The sequence below is a fragment of the Pleurodeles waltl genome, chromosome 3_1 (assembly GCF_031143425.1).
Source record: "Pleurodeles waltl isolate 20211129_DDA chromosome 3_1, aPleWal1.hap1.20221129, whole genome shotgun sequence".
NCBI lineage: Eukaryota > Metazoa > Chordata > Amphibia > Caudata > Salamandridae > Pleurodeles > Pleurodeles waltl.
Genome location: NC_090440.1, coordinates 1,324,877,667 through 1,324,903,079, shown reverse-complemented (window position 1 = coordinate 1,324,903,079; position 25,413 = coordinate 1,324,877,667).

The window sequence follows — 25,413 nt, the reverse complement described above, 5'->3', positions numbered from 1 at the left end:
CACCATGAAAAGGCTGGCAGAAAGCCAGTGTAGTGGGCCACAAGGGTGCCCTTGTACTGCCCATGCCCAGGGCATGGGCTGTGCAGGCCCCCCCGCCCAGCATCATCAGAATGAGCACTGTCTGCTTTGAGAACAGTGCGAATTCCGAGGGTGCTGAAGTGTTAGGAAACTGGCTTCAGAGCCGAGGCCAATATCCTAACACTGTTGGAATGTGTATTGCAATGCTCTCGCCGGTCAGTCTGGCAGTAACCTTGAAATACGCTCCAGGGGAATGTCACCACCATGGTGGTGGCATCCTTCCTGCAAGGTTGGCGGTCCCATGATGGGACCGGCAAACTTATAATGAGGCCCTTACTCTTATGTGAGTGTGTGCTTTGTATTAGCATGTTTCTTCCTTAATTGTACCCCAACACCATCCATTTGTAATAAATCCCTATTTTCCTACTGCTACTCCTCCCACCTTTCCTACTAGCTCCTGTACGTATGTGTGTGGAGATCTCTGCCACAGGGGTGGATACCTTTTTACAGAAAAAATAGGAGAAATAGATGTGGAAATCTGTAGCTGTAGTTTTGTGAGTTGCATTTTGTATTTTGTGAAATAGCATTATAAGAGCTCTACGTTACATATGCCAAAATGCCTTTTGTGAATCTGTCCATTGGTCTTCTCGGACAATCTGTAATATCATAGGAAAAACATGGATGAGATTCATACTTAATTATTAGGAGTGGAGAGTGAACTCTAGTCCTCTGGGGGAGTTTGTGGAGTTATGCCCACTTGTGAGTTGGCGAGCTAGGAAATTGAGCAATAGACCACCTCCTGGTGAGAATTCTCAATGCAAGCGGTTGTGGCATGTCACTACCCTCACGTTGAGAAAGGTGTCGCTCGCAATGAGAAAACTGCTGCTGAAGTACAACTTCTGCTGGAGCAGTAGAAAGAAGTAGCATCTTTTGGCGCATTACGTGGTGCCGTTCATACTGATTGTAGAACACAGGACAAAATCCTGGTGCTAAAAATCAGCACAACATACCGAATTCCACTGCTCGTGAAACTCTGCAGAATCTAGCTGAGTTTGTAGGTAACTTTCTGGAATTCCACTGAGTGAAAATATGTGAGTTCTGTGTACCCTTATTAATTTTGGGTGTATTCCAAAGAAGCAAAATGTGCAGTTGAAACCGTACATTTGACATCCTGGGATTTATCATTTCAGACCAAGGAAAACAGGCAGACCCAACCAAGATTAAGGCTTATTACAATGGCCAGCTCCACATCCATAAAATCAGAACAGAATATCTTGGATTTACCGTCTTCCACATTTGACTCATAGAAAATTTTTCACAAATTCACCATGCTTACGAAGAAAAATCAGCCCTTCATTTGGGGCTGTGAACAATATAAGTCTTCTATGTACCTTAAAAGACATTTACCATTGCTCTTATATTATATCATCCTAATTATGGGTAAACATTTTTGTTGAGATTGATGCCTTAGCATTTGCACGTGCAATACAATGACAAAAGCAACTAGCATCCAATAGCTTCAAGATCTTTGTCACCTACAGAAAAGAACTATACGATCGGTGTTCTGACAAGACATCTTTGAAGGAATATAGTGAGAAACAAATTATGGGCCTCATTACAAGGCTGGTCGTCTTAAAACCGCAAGCCTCATGGTGGCAGTCAGGACCACCACTTCGGTGGCAGTCAGGACTGCCGCTGCTGTGGCGATCTGATTGCCGCATTAAGACCCTGCCGGTAAGGCCGGTGATCCTGATGGGTTGACGGCGGGATGGGTCACAATCCTCTGGGGCAGAACTTCCCTGCGGATTACGGCCACGTTCTCCACCAGGCTTTTCATTGTGGTTTCACTGCCATGAGAAGGCTGGCGGAGAACAAGTGCAGGGATCACAGGGGGCACCTGCACTGCCCATGCATTTGGCATGGGCAGTGCAGGGGTCCCCCTGCACTGCACTGCACCCTTCAGGCGACAGCATTGCCACTGGCTCAATTTTGAGCCAGAGACAATGCTGCCACCTGTTTTCTGCAAGGCTGACGGGTGGAAACTGAGTTTTCTGGCAGTCAGCCTAGTGGGAAACACCTAATAGGTCTGGTGGGGTGGTCGCCATTACAGCGGCAGCCACCCTGTCAGGATTTTGGCGGATGGGCTATCCCTCCTGCCAAACTCTCAATTAGGCCCAGAGTGTTTTAAATACCATTATGTCAAAAATATTGTTATTTAGAATATCACAGGTAAGATAATGTTTTTGGTTACTATGTTTTAATATTGTTGTTAAAAATGTTGTGTGCTATAATAATGTATTGTATTTGTTTTTAAAATGTTTGTATTTTTGAAAAAAAAATAGAAGTGGGGAGTTGGGTTTATCGATGAAGAGGAGGTGATAAGATTACTTTTACTTTTTTAATTGTTTCATGTTTAAAAATGTTATTGTGTGATTTCTATTTTTTATTACATTATTTTTATACAATTACATTTTTATTTTAAGATATTTTTTGTTTTTTGAATGTGTAAAAATGACATTTTCAATAAAATAGATACTATTTAAAAAAATGTTATTTTAATGATTTTTTATTAATTGTTTTTGAATGAAAATAAATGTATTTCAGTTATATTAATAAAGTTTTTAGTTTTAAATAAAGTTCTATTTGTACTTTGATTTGTTTTCTCGGGAAGTAAAAAATTGTGTAACTGAAAATTAAATTTAATTTTAACATTTTGAATATCATTTTCTTAAATATACGATTTGTAATTTAAAAAATCACTTTTTTTCAATTTCCCACACTTTGCAATTTCAAATGTACAATTGTATGGTAGGAACTCACCATTTACTTTATTTATTTCACGTGGTTTACTTTTTTGGGATTGTTAGAATGCCTTGATATAATGCATTGTTTTTAGTGGAGCATCTATTACAAGTTTGTGAAAGTAGTTGATTTTGATCATTTCAGATCCAGCACATTCTCCAATGTTATTAAGTTTGTAGTGAGAATAATGAATCTGTTTCTCTTCTAAGCCTCCCTCAAAATCCAACATTTTACCCAATGTAGTTCATTTGAAGTAGGAAAAGTAAATATCAAAGCCCTAAAATCTAACACTTTCCCTAATGTGGTTATGTGTAGAGTGGGAATAGTACATTTGATCCCCTTAATGTCCAACGCTTTCTTCAATGTGAATATGTTAACAGTGTAAGTAATAAGTACAACCCCTCCCAAAGTCGAAGACTTTTCCAAATGTGGTTAAATTTGGAATTATAATAGCAAATATAAAATTCTCTAAGTCTGTCACTTTCTCCAAAGTGGTTAGGTTTGGATTGAAAATACTAACTTTTAACCCCCCCCCCCCAAAGCCTAACTCTTTACCCAATATGGTTTATATTTGGAGTGGGTAGAGTGAATATGAACCCTCCCAAAGTCCAAAACTTTCCACATTTGGGTATGTCTGGAGTCGGAATAGTAAGTATGAAATCATCAAAGCCCAACACTTTCCCAAAGTGGGTAAGTTTGGAGAATCATTAGTAGATTTTAACCCTCTAAATTCCTACACTTTGTCCAATGGGCTTAAGTTTAGAGTAGGAATAGTAAATACAAAGGGCCTGATTCTAACTTTGGAGGATGGTGTTAAACCGTCCCAAAAGTGGCGGATATACCACCTACCGTATTACGAGTCCATTATATCCTATGGAACTCGTAATACGGTAGGTGGTATATCCGCCACTTTTGGGACGGTTTAACACCGTCCTCCAGAGTTAGAATCAGGCCCAAAATCTGCAAACTACAACATTTTCCCTAATGTGGTTATATTTGGAGTGGGAATTTTAAAACTGAATCTTCCAAAGTCGAACATTTTCCAAATATGGTCCAGTTTGGAGTGGAAATAGTACATTTACCCCCCCACCCCCCCAACGTACAATACCTGCCACAATGTGATTATGTTTGGAGTGGTAATACAAAATGTTGTACCCCTCCAAGGTTGAACGGTTTCCTCAATGTGGTTCAGTTTGGATTGGAAATAATAAATAAGAACCAGCCAAATCTAGCTCTTCCCCAATGTTCTTTAGTTTGGAGTGGGAATAGTAACTCTGCCCCCACAAAGTTAATTTTTCCAAAGTGATGAAATTTGGAGGGGGAGTGGTAATTCAGATTTTTCCCAAAAGTAAACACCTTCTGCAATGCTGCTATGTTTTTATTATGAGTAGTAATTCTGATATCTATAAAGACACATTTGTGTTTCTTTTTCTATTTTGGATTTTACAAAGTTAAAGTAACATATAGTATCTATTATTGTGCATAAGTTTTCAATAATTACACTTTTGTTATATTTCCAAGAAAATAACGTTTTACTTCAGAACAAATTGAATCACATATATGATACAGTTATAGTGCGCATACTTTGTATTTGAAGCTATACAAATTTTGAACAGGTTGTACTGTAAGTTTTAACAAACGTAAATTTGTGTGCATCACTTAGATTTTTTTAACATTGCAAAATATGGTGCTAGTTATTATTTAATAAACATTATAACATGAAATACATTTTTTACATTGATTTCTACAGGATGAAAATCTTTTTTTAGTTCATTTAAAAAATAAAATTCCCACTTCTTTTGATTTTGTAGTCTCTCCATCATTTCAGACTGTTCGTGGTGTTTGTGGTCATAGTTTCCTGTTATAGGGCTCTCATTCAGGTAAAACAATTTTCTACATTTTTAATGGTCGGGAGGATGTGTTTAGACTCCATTGGCTTGTCTTTGTAGACATTTGTGTTTTATTGCATTTTTTCTGTGTAGTGTGTCATAGTTAATGGCATATTTGAAGGCCTTAATGTGAAATGTAATATTTATTTGTATTTTACATGTGAGTTATATGTGTTTAACATTGTATTTTATTTTTTTCTACTGTGCTTGTTTTTTACTAGTTTTTGGGCAGGTTTTCATGTTTTTTTATATACAGATTTTTATTTTCAGACGTTGGACATTTTGTTTTTAACCTGGATGCAAATTCCAAGGAAAAAGGTTTGCTATAAAAATTTTTTTTATATTTTCCCTGATTTTTCAGTTTTTTTTGGAGTGTTTATTTACTCAAATTTTCAAGGTTATGGGTGGATTCCCTGGATTCGCATTGAATGTTCTATTTTTCTCTGGTATGTTGTTACATTTTTAGGCTGCTTTTATCAATATTCTTTTGAGATTGTATTTTTTTGGATCATGCCTTTCCTGACCAGCACTTCAGCTACAAAATCATAATTATTATATTATTCTATTTGAATAATTCATGCCATAAGATTTTAGTAATGTTATTTGATTGTGATGGAAAAGTGTTTGTTTATTTAAAATAATGTTTATTTTGCAATATATGTTTTTTAATTTTTATAATCATTAGAGTCAATTTTAATTTTAATGTAATGTTTTTTTTAATGATTATGTATTAAAATTGGCATCTTAAATTTGCTTTAATAACATTTTCATTGAGAAAGAATGATTGTGTTTTAACCCATTAGGTGCAGCTGTTGGCCAGTGGCTGATAGTTGCACTCCCTTCCTAGTGTGTCTGTCAACCATTGGATGACACTGGGGAGGGACCCTGTGGTTCCTCTTTTTCCCCTGAAGCTAAGGCTCTTAGGGAAGAGCTTCCCACGCAGCCTGAGTTTTTTAAACGTTTTTAATGACGATCACAAGCAGGGTCCATGAGCTTGTTTTACTTTCATTTAATCAGTGCTCGGGGCATATATCAGTCCCTCAAACACTGATTCTCATGGGAGAGGTATCATTGGAAAGAAGAGAATCTACCCTTTCCAGTGGCACCTTTGCCCATTAGATACATGCTAGTGGAGTGCAATCCCCAAGCATGGATCCACCCACTAGCCACCAGGGACAGGAGGAGTGGGGCCTTGAGCAAGAGCTTGTGCTCCCCCAAACCCACACAAACCTTCACTCTATCTGCCCCCAGAAGAGAAAGCCCACTAGAAACCAGGGATTATTTTTTTATAAACATACAGTGGTGGGGGGTGCCCATTAGGGTATGACCACGCCCTCACTGCCTCATAGCTCTAGAACAGTCTTTCTGGCCAGGGGTAGGCAGATGGGGTAATTACCTGCAATTTGCCCTCCCCCGGTGGCAGAAATCCCACCAGACACCAGGAAATATTTGCACCTGACCTGCCCCACCCCCTTGAGCAGGCAGAAAGGCCACTAGACAGCAGGGACTTGTTTTTATGAAAATATAGCTGTGGGGGCTGTCCAGCAGGGCATGGCTATGCCCAAACCCCAATATATATTGACCATTGTTTCTGCCCCTGAGAGTGGGGAAATGTGATTATCTCCAATCTAACCCCCATGGGGGGGGGGACAGAAAGCCCACTAGACACCTGGGTATATTTTTTCAAAATAAACATAGGAGTGGAGCCAGCCCATAATGGGCCATACCCCACCCCAGAAAGGGGTGGCCTGCCCTGGCATCGAACAATTCCCCTGCCTTTGAAGGGACAATATTGTCTTTATTTCCACCCGGAAAGCAGACAACATGTTTTTCCCAAATGAAGAGGTTTCCCCAAATGTGCCCCCTGGGGGAGGGAAAGCCCATTAGATGTCAGGTATTTTGCATTTGGGGAAGAAGAAAGGGGCATGGTGTTGCATTCTGACATTAGACACACTCCCGCCACAAAAGGGATAACCCAATCTTCCTGACCCTCCCTCAGGGGTAGATGGGGTTTTGCCCCCAATTTGCCCCAGAATACAAAAGCTCAGTGGATGACAAGACTACTTTAATAAAATAATGGGGTGGGTCTGGCCCATCCTGACATGAGGCCCCACCCCACCCACTAAAGCCTCAACAGTCTTTCTGCTCTCCTGGGAACAATGACATCCCTTCCCACATGTGAGGGGGAGAACATTTGATTCTTTTGGGTGTTGTTTTTCCATATAGGGCAGGAGAGTGCAGCTAAATCCCAATATCATCCCACTTACCATGGCAAAAGGCTACACTTGTTGGGCTTGGATAGGCCACCACCTGGAGATAATGACCAAACACAGAAAATTCAGAAAACTAGACATCGAGAGTAGTCCAGGGCTGTGTGCTTCACATGGATCCCATGAAGGGTCTTACCCACAATGCCATGAAAACCTCAAAGAAATTTCCTTTGCGCCTCTCTGATGGAACCTTCCAGAATCCAGAAGAAACCTCAAAATTACTACCATCCAGTTCACACCCCTTGCGCCAACAAAAACACTGTGCCACTCATCTTGTGCTCATTTTGGAAGTACACAGGTTTCCTCAACACTCATTTTTCACTTTACATATTTCACCATGTGAGTTGGTCTATACTTGGTAACCAATGAAAAAACTTTTTATGGTGCCGCTCAGTTGCTGTCTCTGGCTACCTTGGGTTCTTGGAGAACCTACAAACCCTACATATCCCTGTACCCAGACTGGGCTAGCAGACGGAATGGTTTATTGCTTTTGTAAATCGGCCATCGTGACAAAAAGTTACAGATGAAAATATTTCCACAAATGGCTGTTCTTTTCCTAATTATTTTAAAATGTTCTTTGTTTCTATAGTTAGTTTCTTTAGGGAACCCTTGAAGGATTTATACATATGACCTCTTGCTGAATTCAGACTTTTGTCTATTTTCCAGAAATCTATAGCTTACTTGGATCAACCATGGTTTTCCACAACAAACTGAAAGTAGATTGAGAGCAAATGGGTAAAATGGGCTACTTCTTCTAAAAAAATCCCAAAAGTAAATTTTTTCATTCAGCTCTTTATGTCCCTGAATGTTGGGAAGATGGTGACTTTAGCACAGCAAACTGTTCATTGATGCCATTTTGTAGGAAGAAAACATACACTTTTATCTGAAGAAAGTTTTACATATTTTTCTCAGAAAACTAAAAATGGGGCTATATATTGCATATTTTCTTCGTTCCCTCCTGGGGAATACACAAACTCTGAGTACCTTTAGAATCCCCTGGATCTTGGAAAAAAAGGATGCAAATTTGGCATGGATACCTTCTGAGAAAAAAAGTTATGGAACCCCTAGCAGGAACTACACCCAAATAGCCAAAAAATGCTCAGCACTAGTGAGGGTGGGGGGACCAGCAGTTAAAAGATTAAGGAGTTTAAATGGTGTTATTGTTCAGTGAATTTGTTTTGTAAAGTAGAGCTCTTGTTATTGAGTCTATATTTGATTGGACTTGGTTGTTAGCAAAGAGTCTTTGCATGCTACGAGTTCATGCATTTTCTTGGTTTGGAGAGTTTTGGTTTGAATTGGGTTAGGAGTTGTTCCATTCTCAGCGTCTGGTAGCTCGTATTCTTTTTACGTATTTCTAGCAATTGAAAAAATGTAGGTGTCTTCCTTTAAGTGTTTAGTGGAAGGAATTATATCTCAGCTTCTTGGGACATAGACATCCACCACTAAATCAGATATTTGGGTTGGCATCTATGGCCTGATCGGTGCAAGCGACCAGACCAAGTATCCTCAAAATAATCTATTAGTCAAGATAGTTTTGTTTCATATTATAGGTAATAGGGTGACTGGATCAGCATATGTTTAGTGTTGTCAGTTACAAGTTCATATGCTCAAGCAATTAGCCTTTTATGTGCAAATTGTAGGCAAGTTCCATATTCTATTCTCAAGTATATATGTATGTGCTCTGCTTAAAGTGATTGTAGCACCCATGAATTGCAGTGTGTGATAAGATTTTATGAGGGTTAAAAACATTGTTGATCAAACTCTATGATGATTTTTTTATAGGTTATACTTTTTTATCTGTGTTGTCATTTCATTTTAAGTTTCACTTTGTTAGGTAACAATGCATATACGATTTGGATGTTTGTATTATAATATTGACGAAGTATTGACCATGTACTGTGTACATGTGATTGAATTCTGGAGGGCATGACTCAAAAGTGTCATCCATCATCCATGTTTTACATTGTGTTAATTTTAGTAAATTGCTTTTGATAGCATACATCATACTTTTTTCATTATTGAGGTTGTCAACTAGTAAGAAGGTGTCCTTTGTTACTAAGTTTCGGATATGCCTATATATTCATAATCTTTATATTTTTTACAGCTGCCATGTTTCTGCGGCTGTTTTACCTGTTCTGGTAATTTAGGGCTTGTATGCTGGGGAGTTGTTGTGTTGCTTGTTCAGGAATGTTTTGTATAATAATTGTAAGTATTGTTGGCTCTTTTTAGCTCACAGTGGCCCATTTTAACCCCTGTAAAATATTTCTGACTTGTATTTGTGCAATAATAGAAGAATTGTTATTTTTCCTAGTGCTTTCATCTATTGCATTTTTAGTGACAGCCCTGCCAAAAACTTACATTTGAATTCTATCTGGTGCATTTCCAGTGTGTTTTCTCACTGGTGGTGCTCTCTTTATTATACGTACAGCTTCTATAATTTAATAACAGCTTCCCTTTTTGGGGAATTATTTATATTCATTAGGTAGTTATAATTAGGACCTAGTTTGTTATTTGACAAAATAATCTATTAGTTGAGCTAGTTTTGTTTCATATTATTGGTAATAGGGTGACTGGATCAGCGTATGTTTAGTGTTGTCTGTTACAAGTTCATATTCAAAGCAATTAACCTTTTATGTGTAAATTGTAGGCGAGTTCCATATTCTATACTCAGATATATATGCATGTGCTCTGCTTAAAGTGATTGTAGCACCCATGAATTTCAGTGTGTGATAAGATTTTAAATGGGGTTGAAACCATTGTCTGATCAAAATCTATGATGATTTTTTATAGGTTATATTTTTTTATTTGTGTTGCCATTTCATTGTAAGTTTCAGTTTGTTAGGTAACAATGCATATACGATTGGGATGTTTGTATAATGATATTGACCAAGTATTGAGTATATGTGATTGAATGATGTAGGGCATGACTTAAAAGTGTCATCCATCATCCATGTGTTACATTGTGTTAATTTTAGTAAATTGCTTTTGATAGTGTACATCATATAGAAAAAGTGTTTTTTCTTCTGTTCATAACTTTGCCGCCATATGATGAATCTTCATGAAATTTTCCAAGAAAATAGGACGCTCACTTCACTGTTTGTCTGGCAAGTTTCAGGGTGATCCGTCAAGCATGAATTGAGAAAAAGGGCTTCCCAAATGCTTTTTCCTCATGCAGTTTTCCATGGGGATTTTGAACATTGATAGTGTCCGAACCACTGGACGGAATTACACCAAATTTGGCTGAAAGATAGCTCTTGATCCAGAAAGTGCCCCTTTTCTTTCTATCTATCTATCTATCTATCTATCTATCTATCTATCTATCTATCTATCTATCTATCTATCTATCTATCTATCTATATTATATATTTATATACATATATAGACAGAGAGAGAGAGATATCATCTAGTGGCAGTCACCACTAGGTAGTTATAGTTAGGACCTAGTTTCTGTAGAGAAAGTGTTTTTTTTTCTTTTTCTAATAACTCTGGTGACGTTTGATAAATTATCAAGAAATTTCCCATGAAAATGCAATGCTTACTTTAGCGTCTGTCTGCAAAGTTTTGGGGTGATTTGTCAAGCTGGCTGAGAAAAAGGAGGGGGCCCCAAAATGCTTTTTTTCATGTATTTTTCCTTAGGGATGTTGAACAGCAATAGTACCTGAACCACTGTGCAGAATTACACCGAATTTGGCAGAAAAGTAGCTCTTAGTCCAGAAAGAGCCCTTTTTGTTACTTGGTGTAAATCTGTTCAGCAGTTTGTGAGTAAACAAACTAAAATCCAAATGTGTATATATAGGGACACAAAGGCTCCACAAACCCTCCCGATTTCGTGCTGAGATCTGATTGGCTTCCAACACTTCAACAAGGAAGTGTTGGCAGCCATGTTGGGACTTGGCTTCAGCCGAGTCCCTGAAAAAAGATTCAAAAAAAGAAAAGGGGCCAAGCTAGGGACACCCTGACCCCTTAGGTCTGGGGCTGGGGTCCCAGAGCAAACTCCCCTTTCAGAGCAAAAAATGATTTGTTAAATATTTTTAGGGGGAATCGTGGCAGATCTGCTGAAAAAAAAAAAAAAAAACAAGCATGGACTCCTGCGCTTGTTTTGCTAAAGCTCCTGGGTAAGCCAGGTTCTAAGGACCTTTAAAAGTTTGAATGGGGGTCTGCCGTCCTCTCAGTAACCCTGGGGACTGTCATCTCCCTGGGGCTTTATAGAAAATTGGTGCGGAGGCCAACCAGCCCCCCCGGACCACCACCTCCCTGGGAAGCAAATCAAATGCAGGGGGGCTCCCTGGGTCTAAAACACAATAATGAGGGGGGGTCTGTTTTGGACAATAGTCATTGGTGGTAGGCCGCAGGCCCCCTTGAGGAGTCAATAGTGGCCCTGGGGACCGCCACCCCAAGAGCCAGCTCCTGCTATGTCCTGATGTGCCCACCCCCGGGACATAGCTGTTGCTTCTGCTTGGTGGAAGCTGACGGCTCCCACCAAACAAAAGCAAACAAAATCTACTTTCTGACAGTGGCAGATGTCAAACAGCTCCCGGTGACAGAAAGCAGACTTTTCAACTGTGCCCCTACATGCAAATATGCATGCAGGAAAACAGATCAAAACTTTGTTCTAGCAAGCAGGGACTTGCTATGTAAGGCAGCACCATGCTTGTAGGAGAAATTCAGGCTGCCATAGGACATGGGGAGCCAGCTTGGACCGTAGGGCCTTCAGGCTTCTCCCATTGTCCTGTCACTCTCTCTCTCTCTCTCCCATCCCACAATGGGATCGAAGAGAGAGAGAAATTGTTATTGCAATGGTTTCTTCATACAATGACTTCAAAGGGTAAGAATAGCAAGCTGTTTTGTAGAAAAAGAGCGGAACAGAGTCACTTCTGGCCTGGTGGTCAATGTCTTGTACTGTCACTCAGTAGGCTGAAGTAGTGTCGCTTATCGGTGTGTTTGTTTATTAAGCATTGGTTTGATTGGGAAACCTTCATAATGATGGAACATTCATGTTTCTTTCCAATCACATGCGTGGGTTGACCACCTTAAGTATGTCTGGAAGTATCACAGTAAGGAGTCACCTATTGCCTAAAGGTTAAGCCACATAGACTCTCTCACTCAAAGTTGAGGGTTCTATTCCAGGTGTGCCTGTGGTCATTTTCCTTCCTTAATTTGTTTTAAACTTCCAAAATTATGGTTCATACTGAAAGGTGATCTCACTCTTTTTAATTGGCAAACACATTTTTCTTTTCAATTTGTCCAGATATCTCATTCTAAGTATATCATTCATCAAAGTCTAAAAAACTCTCTCCGTCTCACTCTCTTTCTCTCTCTCTCTCAGTTTCTCTTTTCAGTCTTTTACTCCAACTCACACACCCACTCAGACACCTACGCACCCACTCACAGCCCCACTCAGACTCTCACACACCCTCACAGACCCACTCAGACACTCACGCACCCACTCACAGACCCACTGAAACCCTCACAAACCCACTTACAGACCCACTTAAACCCTCATGCACCACTCACAGACCCACACAGACAGTGACGCACCCACTCACAGACTCACTAAGACACTGATGCACCCACTCTCTCACCCAGACAGACACTCTCAAGGCCACTCTCACACCCAGATACACCCTCTCACACCTATTCTCACACCCAGAGAGACAGGCTGTGGCCAACTCCTGCTGCACATGACCAAAGGCCATGCACAGTGTGGGGTTGGGTGGTTAGAGGGGTTAAACACAGAGTCTGGCCTTTGGGCAGGCCCTTTAACCAACACTCATTGCGCACGGCCAAAGGCCTTGCTGCCAACTCCCGCTGCGCACGGCCTCAGGTCAAGTGCAGCTGTGATTGGATTAACGTAGAGTAAAAAAAATGATTTCATGTTAACAAAAACATAGAAATTCACTAAAAAAAACAAAGGTTACAGTGACGTTATAGTTAGGAAATAGATTTTTTTTAAAACATATAAATTCACTTAAAAAACAAAGGTTACAGGGACGTTATAGTTAGGCTCACATTTTAAATGGACAAAACCATAGAAATGTACCTGCTATAGTTAGAGTTATCTCAAGTCAATATAACTAAAACCATAAGGTAACTATAACTCGTGCCCCAACCATGCACAACTGCTGATGTTTCATTTATAGTTTTAAGGACGTTATAGAAGTTGTCATGATTGCTGTAATATCTGGGAAAATTAGCAGTGCATGGCAAGACATATATGTACGTATATATATATATGTATATATATATATATATATATATATATATATATATATATATATATATATATATATATACACATAGATATATATACATATATATATGTATATATATATATATATATATCTATGTGTGTATATATATATATGTACATATATATATATATATATATATATATATACATATATATATATGTATATATATATACATATGTCCTTCAAACGTTGTCCAAACACCACAAGATATAAATCCTGCGTCGAAAAACAACAAGCCGTGACTCCATGCAAAAGCGTGTTTTTACTTAAACAAAAGAAATCCTAATGCATTTTCGGAGCACTGGCTCCTTGTTCACAGGTCAAACGAACGTTCCATCGTGCACACATTTACATATAAACTACAAAGAAACAAAATAGAAAAAGGACTTATGCTGATCTCTAAACACATGCTACAAAGGTGTCGGCCATTTTGAAACAGAGTTCTTATCATACACTGCATATCATTGGAACTCATTATCACATTGATTCACTCATTTATATTACCGTGCAAATGGAGCTCAACAATATTTATGAATGCATACATATACTTCTTGCATCACGAGTCTCTTAAAATATTATGTTATCATTTCCAAATCACTATAGAATCAATACTTATAATACTCATCTAATATGCAGAATGGACTCATCGAAAGTTTAGAGACTCTTTTCAAGATCTAATAGCTCCTTGCATTTCACCAACATAGATCAGCAATTTCTTTATACCTAATAACAGAGTATCACTCACTCATTTTTAAATAGTAGCATTTTGGTAGACAAATGTGTCTACAGCATGCTTAGCCACACATGCAGGGTGGGTTCTGAGCCAATTAGAAAATGATTGAAAAGTCTCAGAATTATAATGAAAAAAAAAGGTTACTGTGTTGTCATAGTTAGGATAGGTACAAAGATGATAAATTATGTCAAAAAAGCCTAGAAATTCAGTGACAAAACACAGGTGGTTAATGTGACATTATAGTTAGAAGTTTTAATAATAATAAAATTAACATTAAAAACCCTGAATCACACTGAAACACAGCAGGTATAACTTAGTCAGCCAAATATAACTTGCACTCTTGTAATGTACTGCTTATGATCTTACATATCACTCACTCATTTAACGTAAAATGCCACAATTGATGACATAATCATTTGCTATATAGAACAAAGTTTTCCAAATTACTTTCAAATACCACAGTCTCCAAAAGAAGAAATTTAAAGAAAAAAAAACATGATGGGGGTGAGGAATAAGTGCGTCCATAGCATTGGATAGGTATGTCATGGGTATTGTAATATGTGAGATCACAGGCAGTTCATGATGGGAAGCAAGTTATTGGTAGGTTTGTAATGTTAGTTCTTGTCTCATTTTGTAAGGATCCAGCTTCACTCCCCTGTGCTATCTTATAAAGCACTTTATATTACATCAAGAAAAATAAAGGTACAATCTTTGCTTCCCCAGAGCTCATGTACGTTTGTTTGCATAAAAATGCACATGGGCAATCATTGCAGGATATTGCACACATGCTAATGGTTCTATAGGATGAAAACTGTGCTATACGTCATGATCTCACCTCCATACAGGTTCAAATAACTAGGCTTCTCTCCAGGTAAGAGACAGCAACCTCAGTGACACATTTCAACACCTAAATATAACATCACCTCAGCCTTTGTTTTTTCAATGAATATATATTTGCCCAGCACAGGGTGGAGGACATTAGATCTGCTTCTCTGATGGACAGAGGATGGGCCATCACATTAAGAGATCATCACCGACCCTGTAGCAGCAATTTAGAAGATTAAAGGACTATTGTTCCAATCTAACAAGTTATATTTTCCCACATCAAGACCTACTAAGAAATGTATGTCAATGATGTCACAATTGGCCTTCTGCCTGACATACAGAATTCAAGAAGACACCAGACCTCGTAAGAGGGACATTCTGGTGGCCTGATATGTGAACAATGACCCACGGGTGTGAGTGCATGGAGCGTGTGTATGCAGAGTATGCAGAGTGCGAATCATCCTGAGGGTCTGCTGGCACTGTTAGAACCTTAAGGTTGTGGCTTACTAAGACCCAACTTAATGTTACTACATCCATTAAACATTATGACAAGTATGCTTTAATACTTGCTGGTTGCTTGACAATGTACCATCTAGACCTTACTTAGTCCCTCCTATATTTCTTTCTATATACTATTTTTTTCTATTCTCTTATTCTTTATAACTTTTTTCTTACAGACCGCTACTGAAGAGCCAGCATTTTACCAACATTCAATTATGGTCATCATTGACCAATCCAGTGTTTTACAATTCCCTATGTATTGTTGATTCTGCTCATACATTTTCCTAATCATTAATTTTAGCATTTATGGATGCTGGTAAGCTAATTATTTTGCGGGTCACTTCAAATCATAATCCGCCATCCAACTCCTAACTCAACTCAGAGCTATATCTACAGTATGCTCCTCTCTTTTCACTTTAGGTTCAATATCAAAAAGAATCAATCACTTTTTTGCATGAGCCACTTTGGAGACTGGAACAATGTCCACATTATGGCATTCCTTGACAACATATGTGGTCATTACAACCCTGGTGGTCGGTGTTAAAGCGGTGGTAAGACCGCCAACAGGCCGGCGGTAAAATGTTTGCAATTCCAACCGTGGCGGAAACCGCCAACATAGACAGCCACTTTAACACTCCGACCGCCACGGCGGTACAAACAAACAGCGCGGCGGTCACCGCCAACAGACAGGCGGAGGACAAAGTACCGCCCACAGTATCACAACAGGCCAATCCACCACCTTTTCCGGGGCGGATTCACTGCGGATAAAAACACAGCGGAAACAGCAAACGCTCACCTCTACACACCCCATGAGGAACTAGGACACCATGGAGCCGGAACTCCAAATTCTCCCTGCGATAGTCTTCCTGCTCCTCTATCAGGAGCACGAGTGCCGGCGGCGAAGACCACGGTGAGTACTGCACCTATGACACAGGGGAGGGGGGAGGGAAAAAACAGGGACACACACACGCAACATCCCCACCCTCACCCACCATAACACACACACTAATCCATATTGATACATCACAGTTACACCCCCCAACCCCCCTGGAAGAATGCAAAGACAAAAGAAAATGAGTGTAACCATTGTAATCTATTAAAATCAAGTAGGCAAAAATATATATATACACCATTAACAAAATATACACCAAGCATAGTAGTCCATGTAGTGCTCCAATCAAGTCTGTGGAACACTGGGCCCACACGATATAGGCGAGGCCCACACAAGATCCCTGACCATGACGGAGAGAACACTGCAGAGGCATCAGATAGCAAGAAAACAGGCACCTCAGGGGGTGGGAAAGGGGGGGCACCTCACCCGGTTGAGTGCACAACGCCAAATCCATGAGGGGGCCACATGCCCACTGTTCAATCCTGGGGAGTGCAAAGCCACAGTCTCTCAAGTCTCTACAGTGGGTGGTTTGCCCACTGTTCCATCCTGGGGAGTGCAAAGCCACAGTCTCTTAAGTCTCTCTAGTGGGTGGGTTGCCCACTGTTCAATCCTGGGGAGTGCAAAGCCACAGTCTCTCAAGTCTCTCCAGTGGGTGGGTTGCCCACTGTTCAATCCTGGGGAGTGCAAAGCCACAGTCTCTCAAGTCTCTACAGTGGGTAGGTTGCCCACTGTTCCATCCTGGGGAGTGCAAAGCCACAGTCTCTCAAGTCTCTATAGTGGGTGGGTTGCCCACTGCTATATCCTGGGGAGTGCAAAGCCACAGTCTCTCAAGTGGATGACAGTCTCCACTGGTTCTGGAGGGGGCATGGTGCCCAGAGTGCTTCATTCTGCTAAGGACAGAGGTAGTAGATGGATCTCTCCACTGGTTCTGGAGGGGGCATGGTGCCCAGTGTGCTTGATCCTGTTAAGGTCAGAGGTAGTGGATGACAGCCTCCACTGGTTCTGGAGGGGGCATGGTGCCCAGAGTGCTTCATCCTGCTAAGGACAGAGGTAGTGGATGACAGTCTCCACTGGTTCTGGAGGGGGCATGGTGCCCAGAGTGCTTCATTCTTCCCGTGACGGACTCAGTAGCGTCAGTGCCCTTGGCGCTCATGGGCCAACGTTGCTTGAAACGGCGGTGCCCTGTTTAGCGGTGCTTGAGACGGCGATACCCTGTTCAGCGGTGCTTGAGATGGCGGTGCCCTGTTCAGCGGTGCTTGGAGCGGCGGGCTCCTTTGCAGTGACTCAGCTGCTTGCTGTCCTTCATGGCCCAGCCGGGCTTGTGCTGGCGGTCCTCTCTAGCCCAGCGGGGCTTGTGCTGGCGGTCCTTCATGGCCCAGCGGGGCTTGTGCTGGCGGTCCTCTCTAGCCCAGCAGGGCTTGTGCTGGCGGTCCTCTCTGTCCCAACGGGGATGATGGCTCTGGCCTCCTGGGCAACAGGGCTGGTGATGGCGGTGGCCTCCTGGGCAGCAGGGCTGGTGGCGGTGGCCTCCTGGGCAGCTGGGCTGGTGCTGGCCTCCTGGGCAGCAGGGCTGGTGGTGGTGGCCTCCTGGGCAGCGGGGATGAAGGCGGTGGCCTCCTGGGCAGCTGGGCTGGTGCTGGCGGTGGCCTCCAGGGCAGCGGGGATGATGGAGGTCTTCTCCGCCGTGCTGCTCTTCCTAGACTTGCTAAGTTTCTTGTGCCCCTTCCCCACCTTGGAAGGTGTCGCAGCTGACTCCACACCTGTACCCCTGGGAGCGGCTTTGGTGGCTGGAGTCTTCCCCCTCTCCTGCCGGGCACTGGCCAACTTCTGATGCTTGACAGGTGGGGGACTGTCTGTGCTGTGGCTCCGTGCCACACTGGCTGCCCTGGTGGCTGGTGCACTCCAGATTCTGGTGACTACAGGCACCACTGGTCCCGGAGATGTTGTGGCTGAGGTGCTAGTTCGGGACCTAGGAGACGGACGGGGTGGGGGAGGTGTGGAAAAGAGGTCAAGGTTGGACAGGAAAAGTTTCTTGGAGACACTGGGACGGGTAGCTGGAGGGGGTTTGGGAGTGGAGGAAGAGGTTGTGTTGTAGGAGGTGTTCGTTTGTTGACTTTGGGTGACGGTGCATGCACTGGAGGCTGTCGTGAGGTGGATGGCTGTTGGGTGGGTGTGTGCCTGCGTTTGTGTATCTTGGGAGGGGGCATCACAGACACACTGGGAGAGGACACAGGGGACGTGTGAATGGTAGTGGGGGTGGTGACTGCACTTGAGCGGGGTGTGGTGGTGGGTGTGCTGGTGATGGTAGTAGTGGCTGTAGAGGTAGTGCATGCAGGTGTGAGTGTAGACGAGAATGGGAGGAGGAGGGAGACGAGGAGGAGGGGGACACAGTGGAGGCAGTGGACGTTGATGTGTCTGCATGTGTGTGATACTTGCGTGAGTGCCTGTGGGATGTGTGGTTCTTATGTTTGCCTGAGCTTCCCTTGTGTGTTGACGTGTGTGCATGCTGGTCTAGAGGTATGCTTGGGATAGGCTGGGGTACAGGAGATTGGGTCTGGGTGGAGGAAGTTGGAGGGGGAGGCTAGAGACAGGGAAAATGGCTGTCATCACTGCTGAGGCCAGAGTCTGCAAAGCTCGCTGAAGGGCCGCCTGACCAGAATGAATGCCCTCCAGGAATGAATTTGTTTGTTGTAACTGCCTATATACACCCTGGATGGCATTCAAAATGGTAGACTGCCCAACAGTGAGGGACCTGAGGAGGTCAATGGCCTCCTCACTGATGGCAGCCGGGATGACTGGGGCAGGGCCTGAGGTGCCTGGGGAAAAGGTGATGCCCACCCTCCCGGGTGAGTGCCCACAGGGCAAAGGCTGAGGAGCTGCTGGGAGGGTGGTGCTGGAAGGGGGGGGTGGCGGCTGTACCTGTAGATGGGGGGGGGGCACAGATGTCGCCGCCACCACAAGGGAGCTCCCATCGGAGGACGAGTCTGTGTCACTGGTCTCAGCTCCTGTCCCCGCCGTGGAGCTCCCCTCGCCCTCCGTCCCACTGGTGAAGTCCAATTCCGTAGTGTGGACCTCCATGGCCATGTGGGATGCAGCCCCCTCGTGCTCCGGTGCCACTGCCACTCCGCCTGATGGTGCTAATGCACAGGGAGTCTACAAAAAGGGGGGACGACAGAAGAAAGACATGTTGAGTGCATGCATTACCGCTACCGTTGTACACACAGAAGTCCGCTGCACTACGCCGCGCTCTTGGGCTCCACTGTTCAATTCCTGGGAAATAGCCTACTAGGCTATGGATGACATCTGCACACATGGCTGACACAGGGGCATGACTAGGTGTAGTTGGCACTCTACAGATGTGCGGTGGGGTGCCACATGGCCTGCCTTACGGAGGGACCTTGCCTACGGAACTCGCCCTGGCCTAGGGAAACCCACAGCCCACCTCCCCCACCCAGACCCCTTCACTGTGCGCAAAATTAGCAGAATGAGAGTGCACTCACCCCCTTGTGATGCCCCCGTGTGTGCTGTGATGCCCTCAAGCGCCCATCCAACTCCGGCTGCGCCACCGCCCGTATCCTGAACATCAGGGGGGTCATGGTGCGAAGGAAACCCCTCCCACGTTGGGAGGCCATCCCCAGCTGAGCCTCCGCCGTGTTCTTGCTCCAGCGGCGAATGTCCTCCCATCTTTTCTGGCAGTGGGTGCTCCGACTGTGGTAGACCCCCAGTGTCCGGACGTCCTTGGCGATGGCATGCCAAATATATTTTTTCTGGTGGGCACTGACCTACATGATTTGTACGGGGGAAGAGAAACTTATTACCAACTGCACCCTCACAGTCATTGGCCCCCATCCCTACCCTTGGCATGTGGCACATGCACTCACTGTTGTTTCATGCACACTGCACTCTCCCCCCTTCCTTCTTCCATCCACCCATCTCCACACAGGCATAGCCCATAGAGCATGCTCCCATTGTACTTACCTGTATGTCTGGAGGACCGTAGAGTAGCGTGTACTGGGGGAGGACCCCATCCATGAGTTTCTCCAACTCCTCTGATGTGAAGGCAGGGGCCCTTTTCCCAGACACTCGAGCCATTGTTTCTTCCAGACCGAGGTCACAGCAGCACTTGCAGTGTAGGTCCTCTCCTGCCGAAGATCAGGTATCGAGTGATTGAACAGATAGAAAATAGTGGTCACGTCCGCGGTGGTGCGTACCGTCACCGCCGGCGTACATCGTCATTGGTTCCTGGGACCCATAGGGTCCAATGTTAACCAATGTAGCATTGTGCCGCAGTCTTCCACCGCCTACCGCAACGGTGTACAATGCCAGCGCAGTTACCTCACATCCCATTGTCTCACTTTACAGGTCAGCCAGCCGCCATTTCAGGGGCCCACATGGCTTCATTTTCAACTGCGTCACACATACCTAGGCCTAGACTCAACACACATACAGGCCACTTTTAAGATTATGATTGGTGTTCTGTGTAAGCTGGGGGTACGTACCTCTGAGTAGTTTGACTCTGTGCTCGCTGTTGTCCTTCATAGGCACCGTCTGCTGGGACATGTGAGGAGATGGCGGCATCCTCCGGTGTACCGACCGTTGGTGGACCTGTCGACAATGGAGGAAAGACATGTGATCATCACATACAGGCTTGACCGTGCCACAATCCAGGAACTGTGTACCCAGTTGGAGCCAGATCTGATGTCAGCTATCCGCCATCCCACAGGAATCCCCCCTCAAGTGCAGGTGCTGTCAGTGCTCCATTTCCTTGCAAGTGGGTCATTTCAAACAACAGTGGCCATAGCATCAGGGATGTCCCAGCCTATGTTTTCCAACGTGTTGTCCAGAGAGTTGTCTGCCCTGCTGAAACACATGTGGAGCTACAGAGTTTTCCCTCAGGTGGAGGATTTGACTACAGTGAAAGGTGATTTCTATGCCCTGGGACATGTCCCCAACATAATAGGTGCCATTGATGGGACACATGTGGCTTTGGTACCCCCCCCACAGGAGTGAACAGGTGTACAGAAACCGGAAGAGTTATCATTCGACCAGTACATCTCCCATGTAAATGCCAAGTTCCCTGGCTCAGTGCATGACGCCTACATCCTGCGGAATAGCAGCATCCCTTATGTGATGGGTCAACTCCAGAGGCACCGTGTGTGGCTATTAGGTGAGCACCTGGAATGGGAATGGTTGTCTGGGTCTGGGGCTATCCCTCCAGGTTAGTGTGTGTCTAACAGTTGTCCCTCGCCATTTGCAGGTGACTCTGGTTACCCCAACCTGTCATGGCTACTGACCCCAGTGAGGAATCTCAGGACAAGGGCAGAGGAACGCTACAATGAGGCCCATGGGTGAATTAGAAGGGTGATCGAGCGAACCTTCGGCCTCCTGAAGGCCAGGTTCAGGTGCCTCCATATGACAGGTGGATCCCTATTCTACTCACCAAAGAAGGTGTGCCAGATCATCGTGGCCTGCTGTATGCTTCACAACTTGGCTTTCCGATGACAGGTGCCTTTCCTGCAGGAGGATGGTCCAGATGGCGGTGTTGTTGCAGCTGTGGAGCCTGTGGACAGTGAAGACGAGGAAGCAGAAGATGAAGACATGGACAACAGGGACTCAGTGGTCCAGCAATATTTCCAGTGAAACACAGGTAAGAATACTAAGCGGTCTACTACATGTACTTTAACACTACTACCTCTCTACTGTCGTTTTCACCCAGTGTATGGTCACTGAGTTGTCACTTTCCCTTACGATTTCACAGATGTGGGTCCCACTGTGTGACATCTGCTTTGATTCCTCATGGACTAGAGCTGTGTGACATAGGTATGTTGACATTACAAATGAAAGAGCTTTTTGCCACAGTAATTGCTAATACAGTATTCCAAAATCAGACTGACTCCAGATTGTTTTGTGCTTTAAGGGTGTTTCTTTTAGTGCTCAAAATTGGAGGGGGTAGCAAAATGGTGAGGGGTGATGATGGAGAAATGTCAATGGCAGAGTCCAGTCTATTAGTCTCACAGGTGCAGTGCCCAAATGGGCATTGGAAGTGGAGCTGGGGCAGTTTAAGGATGGACAGGGTGACAAAGTGGGACAGTAGGATGACAATCAGGGTGGTCTCATTTCTTGGCGGGGGACTTGGCATCGTTCTCTGTCTTTGTCCTGGATCTCAGGGACCGCTTGCGGGGTGGTTCTCCCTCTGCAGGGGGTGGGGTGCTGGTGTGGTGGTCCTGTGGCGGTGCCTCCTGTCCACTAGCGCCGGCGGAGGTGGTGGGCAGTTCATCGTCCAGGCTAGTGTCAGGGGCCCCTTGTAGTGCCACAGTGTCCCTCCTGGTGTTGAGTACTTCCTTCAGCACCCCTATGATGGTGCCCAGGGTGGAATTGATGGATCTGAGTTCCTCCCTGAAGCCCAAATACTGTTCCTCCTGCAGGCGCTGTGTCTACTGAAACTTGGCCAGTACCGTTGCCATCGTCTCCTGGGAGTGGTAGTATGCTCCCATGATGTTGGAGAGGGCCTTGTGGAGAGTGGGTTCCCTGGGCCTGTCCACCCCTTGTCGCACAGCAGCCCTCCCAGTTCCCCTGTGTTCCTGGGCCTCCGTCCCCTGGACCGTGTGGCCACAACCACTGCCCCCAGGTCCCTGTTGTTGTTGGGGTGGTGGGTTAGCCTGGGTTCCCTGTAGTGGTGGACACACAGCTGATTGACGTGTCCTGGGGACGGAGGTGTGGGCCCGCTGGGTGGGTGCTGTGTTGGTGTTTCCAGGGGGGGGGGGGGTAGCTCTGTGGTGGCCTGTGACTGGGTGAGGGGAACCGACTGTCCTGAGGTCCCCGATGGGCCAGGCTGGTCATCTAGATCCAGTTGGACAGAGGTGGTGTCATCACTGTAGGCATCTTCTGTTGGTGGTGTGGACATGTGAGGACCCTCCTGTCCGGTGACGTTGGGTAGGGGTCCTGCAGGGGTATAAAAGGATGTTTATTACATCTGTGTGTGCCGGGGTGTGCAATGGGTGGGTGACTGTGTACCCCAGTGCTTGCATTCCTGTGTGGGACCTTGTGTGATGATGGTTTAGTGGGGTGTATGGGTATGTGCAGTGGCCATGCTTTAGTGATGGGTGTCCATGCTTTGTTGTTGCATGCAAGGCTTGGGGTTAGGATGTGTGGTTTGTGATATTGGGACATTTGAGAGGAGTTAGAGTGATGGGGGTGAGGGTGGGGGTATGTGCTGGCATGCAGGTAGGGTGGAGGATGTAATAGTCAAGATTTGACTTACCAGAGTCCATTCCTCCACCTACTCCTGCGAGGCCCTCAGGATGCAGAATCAGCAAGACCTGCTCCTCCCATGTTGTTAGTTGTGGGGGAGGAGGTGGGGGTCCGCCGCCAGTCCACTGAACCGCAAGGTGGTATCTTGAGACCACGGAACGCACCTTCCCACGTAGGTCGTTCCACCTCTTCCTGATGTCCTCCCAATTTCTTGGGTGCTGTCCCACTGCGTTGACCCTGTCCACTATTCTTCGCCATAGCTCCATCTTCCTTGCAATTGAGGTGTGCTGCACCTGTGATCCGAATAGCTGTGGCTCTACGCGGACGATTTCCTCCACCATAGCCCTGAGCTCCTCCTCCGAGAACCTGGGGTGTCTTTGCCGTGCCATGGGGTGGTGTAGGTGATGTGTGGGGTGGTGTGTGGGGTGATAAGTGTGCTGATATGTAGTGGTGTGTAGTGTGAGGTGCGTGGAAGTTATGTGGGTGATGGTGTTGTGTGCCTGTGGATGCTGGTATTGTTGATGTTGGTGTCTCTCTCTGGCCTTCATTCGTGATTTTTGGTCGTAGGGGTTTGTGGGTGATGTGGGTGTGTGTTTTATATTGTATTGGGTGTGGTGTGTTTATGTGTATCAGGTGTGTGTATTTCGAATTGTCCAATGTGGTAGTGTTTTGTAAGAGTGTGTGTATTTTGAGTGCAGCGGTATGTACCGCCAATGAAATACCGCTGTGTGGATTCGTGTGTCGTGATAGTGTGGGCGTATTTCTGTTGGCGTGACGGTGGAGGTTTTGTTTTCAACAGTTTATCACTGACCTTTGGTGTGGCGGACTTGTGTGGGTGTCTGAATTTTGGTGGATTCCATGCTGTGGGTCATAATAACTGTGGCGTTTTTCCACGGCGGTGTGTTGGCGGTCTTCTGCACGGCGGTATGAGGCTTTTACCACCAATGTTGTAATGACCGCCATAATGTCCCTTTCTTTTTTCGATCCATCCCCTCATTTTTTAATTACTCTCATTTCATCTCTTAGTTCTTGATTGAAAATGCCTTGTGTTTTATTTATTATTTTATTTTTTGTTCCTTCAAGGAATCCATTAATAGGTAATGTATACTATTATTATCAATCCACAGCCTTGAACAGTCTCTTGTTGAGAAGAAACACATGTCGGCTGTGACAATTTTCTCTTGCTTGACTAACTGTTCACTGAAATGATGGGTCTTCACCAGTGGCTGCTTTTTAACATAACTAAGGGCCTGATTTAGAGTTTAGCGTAGGGGTTACGCTGTCACAAATGTGACGGATATCCTGTTCGTCATATTAAGATTCCCATAAGATATAATGGGATCATAATACAATAGGTGGGATATCTCTCATGATTGTGATGAAGTAACTCCATTCGCCAAACTCTAAATCAGGCACAAATACTTTTCAGTGCTGATCTGTTGGAACCAAGAGAAAATAAAAGCAAAAGAAACTCTATATTTAATTCCCATGGACTGAACTGGCTCATATGACAATACCGATGCATTCCCATTCCTTGGTGCACATTACAAAAAGTATGCTAAGTCATTTATTCATTTATTTTCCAAGGTTGTCTGCTTGCTGTCAGGATTTGCATTGGAAAGTAAATCTCCACACAACACTTTGCTCTAGTTTTGCGTCATGTAGATTAGGTTATTAGTTTTGAGGTATATACAAGTAAGAGGTCCACAACTCTCCTTACTTGAAACCAAGCATCCCATTATAGCGCTTGTCTCTCTCAGGGTAGCGAAACAGAACGGTCCAAGGCCTTCTCAAGGGAGGTGGTGTGGGCATGTAATAACTGTTCTCTAGCACGCAATAATAACACTCAGTATATGATTGTCCACTCAGTACTTTTTCTTTAGAAAAAGGAGAAGTACATAAATTACACACACCACTAAATACTACACAGTAATTTACAAATAAATACATTGGTAGATGGGAAATACACTAGATTACATTA